A 3,746-nucleotide genomic window follows, 5' to 3' on the forward strand; every position below is an offset into this window, starting at 1 on the left:
TTAGGAAAAATATCTGAGCATTCTCTAAACAATTACTTTGACCTGAGAAGCAAATCTGCACAAGACATTACAGCTTGTTTTCAGAGAATTTACATTGAATATTAATGTAATTTTGTCTTCTGGTCCTCACAGGATGTTTTTTTTTTTGTTTGTTTTTTTTTTTTTTTACCAGATTTAATGTGCTGCATCCCAATTCAACTATTATTCTATGGCCTAAAAATATGTACTCTTTTCTTGAAGAAAATGTGGATATTTTTGAGTGTGCTGAACAAGTCAGCTTTAGGACATACTACAACACCATAAAATTGCGATTTGAAACTAACAAAACCTGACGCTTTGTCACTGCATTTTGTCACTGTAAACATATCCGCAAACTTCCCTTAAGTTTTACCCTCGGGCACTCCTTGCAGCAAATTTTTAAGTGCATTCCATATTGTGAAGTGGATGAAGGAAGATTACTGTATATAGACAGACCCTTAACCCCTCAAATAAAAAACAAATTGAAACACCACCTCATTAATTTTGCTTGTTTCTCTCACAAATACTTATTTTTCTTCTTGTTTTACAGCAGATCGCAGACTTATAAGTGCATTACCGCCCCCTATCTCTCGAATGGACCATTGACACTCTATCTATAACCTCCCAATTAATGTTCCAACCCACATTCAATCACCCTTGATTCTTGTACCCGCTTAGAGACTTCATAGATCTTCATCTGACGCTATGTGTTCAGCTCCTCCGTCCACCCTCAGAACCTCGTGGCAAGAATTGGAATACACACACACAAATTATATTCGCCTGTGCAATCCAGTACTTCCCAGATATTCTAACAATAATGTTATTATACTTCTACTGGATTTAGCAAATTCTTAATTGTATACTGCTCACCCTTATTCTCAAGTTTGTCTTTTAACTCATTTATTTCAATAGTTTATTTCCTACTACAGTACATTGTAACATTGGTTACCTGTTTCATTAACGCTATATACAGTACCTCACAAAACAGACTCTCACAAATAAAAATAGTTCTTTGACTTTATACTGACACCTATAGGTGTGGATGCAGCATAATGCAAGAAAAAGCCCAGCTCCATCTAAGGGTGTACTCACACTAGGCATTTTGAACCTGAGCACGTTTGACCACCAAAGCCTGGTTCGTTTGACTAGTGTGATCGCTCCGTAGGTTCGTTTAGCCATCCCTGGCTTGCTTGGAAGAAGTGGGCCAGAGCACGGTTCAGTTGCTTTGAATATACCACTAACATATTCTGTTACAACTACTACAGTGCACATTTCAGCTAATTCAATTAAATCAATTGTAGGCCTAATTAGGTTTATAACAGGCCTGTTTCTCACCATATTGATCAACGGGAAATGTAGTTTGTAATAAAGCTGCAAATTCTTTCATTAACGGCAGCTGCCTCTGTAATAATTCTCTGATACATACAAATGAAAACGGCTGCACGGCACAAGTTAGAAATTTATTACGCAGAATATAAGCAAAAGTGGTTTTCTCCATTATCACGTACTTGATGTAAACGTGCTCTGGCCCGAAATGTTTAATGCAAGTGTGAATGCAGGCCAGCAGGGGAGTGGGGAGGAGGACCACTCTTTGCAACTAAAAACTGAAAACTATTTGAACGGTATTTTTAACAGAAACAGTATTGTATAAACTTTTGAAGACGGGTTTCACAGTGCACAGTTTTGAAAACCATACCATTATTGTCTCTATGTAAACTACAAAAACACTATTTTGTGAATACGGTGACGTCATGTGCATTTATATTAGGTGTTCTGTCTAGACGTTTGCAGGAGTAGTACTGGCCTGGCATGCAGTCTTTTTCGCGGATCTGTGTGGACAGATCTAATTTCCTCCATACACAAAACTTTTCAAAATCGCAAAGGAAAAACTTTTCTGTTTTTAGTTAATTGTTGTTGCGAAAATGTACCTTTAGAAAAAGCAAGTTTTGGGTCATTTATTAGAGACATCTCCTGTGAGTGTACATGATTTTAAATATATCATTTGTACTGTAGCCTTCATTAGGTATTTTTTAATGGAAAACAAAGATAGTTTTTTTTTTTTTTTTTTTTTGCAGTATGATGTATTTTTAAGAACTCGCCTTTGGTAGCAAAACTTGCAATGTTCTTTTTGAAAAATATCAGCAATTAAAAAAAATATGACTGATTTTAAAGGAGCAAAATATTTCTCTGGAGAGAATCTTTAAAACTCAGCATTCTAAATTTTTCATCAAGCTGTCAAAGTAGTTTAGTGATATCATGCTCTTAACATAACATCTCCAAGTCCAGGAGGCTCCTGAGGTTTGGAGTTCGGATTCACTTTTTGCTGTCGATGTCCCCTTAACCACATACTCATCTGTCTTTATTCTGCTTCTGGGATTTCACTTTTCCATTCAGCGAAGATCTGTCAGGATTCAGGGAGAGAGAGTTTGTGGGATCCTGGGTAATTTTGAAACTAAAATTTCTTACGTGTGCGCACATTAAGGCACTGGAAATTTTTTACAGCATAAAGCATGATGGAATATGAGATGAGTTTAATTTGACCCATACCTTTATTGAAGAGAAGAAATGGACAATTTTTGTTGGAATCGATCATGGAATTGCTTTCAAGTGTCCATTCCTATTTCTTTTCTGACAAGTAAATGCACTTAGTCAGAGAGGCAGCAATCTTTTTGATAACAGCCAAAAGGACCAGCCTGAACTGTGTTTGAGGACACAGATTCTCAGTTCTGACAGCATCTGTAAAATCAAATCCATACATCATGGCAGCTCTTGTCACGAACTTGCTCATCTGCCACCCGTTGAGTGCAGCCCTCCCTACAATACGGCTTCGTATTAAAATTGCATGATGGTAGCATGATGGAACTGCAAGGGTCTTTCCCTTTTGAGACATCTAATAATGTCACCCTGCAACATTTATCACATCACGACAAGTCTGTTCATTAAATCTGCCATGTGATGTCTCCGCTGTCTCGTCTCTTCCTCTCTTTTCCTCTCCCGTTGTTACCCCAGGTGGGACGCAGGATTACTTGAATAGCTAAAAACAGCCCAAGCCCGGCACAGTGTGGCCTGGATCTGTGCTCGCTCTTTGAAGGCTGAGCTGAGGGAAGCGGCCGTATCAAACATAATGAGGCCTGAGTTATGTAGGCCACTCACCATTTTTATGTCATTTTTAATTGCTGTTGCAGGCATGGCCTCTCTCCAGATTCCCTGGGCAGACAACCTCATATGGCAAAGGACAATTAAAGGCCATTTTGTCAGAATTTACGTCTTCATCGGCCATAAGACAAGCCAAAGATATGTCATGATTGTATTTTTCAAGTGGGAAATCTAATTGGTCCATTATGCTCTGACAAGAGACATTTGTTTGAGCTGATGTGCTTTTAACACTCCCCAAAACGCGACCTTTAAAAGGTTTTTTGTTTTTTGATGTTTTTGTCACTAATTTATGTGTTGTAACAAATCATTTTGTTTGTGTGTGTGTAAGGACATAAAGATATTTTATTTGTGATTTACTCAACATAATGCCAGCAAATAATACATTAAATAAAAACCCTGGAAAAGCCTAGCCTATAAAATAACAGTCAGACAAAAGTATTTTTTTTAAATGCAACCTTTTGACAAAATATTTAAAAGGAAATGTAAAAGCATGCTGCATTTTATTTGACTAATATTTTAATGTGATTTTTCCCCCAAAAAATTAGAATCAAGTTAATATAAGTTGCTTCATT

This window comes from Carassius auratus, chromosome 27 (genome assembly GCF_003368295.1).
Source record: "Carassius auratus strain Wakin chromosome 27, ASM336829v1, whole genome shotgun sequence".
NCBI classification, from domain to species: Eukaryota; Metazoa; Chordata; class Actinopteri; order Cypriniformes; family Cyprinidae; genus Carassius; species Carassius auratus.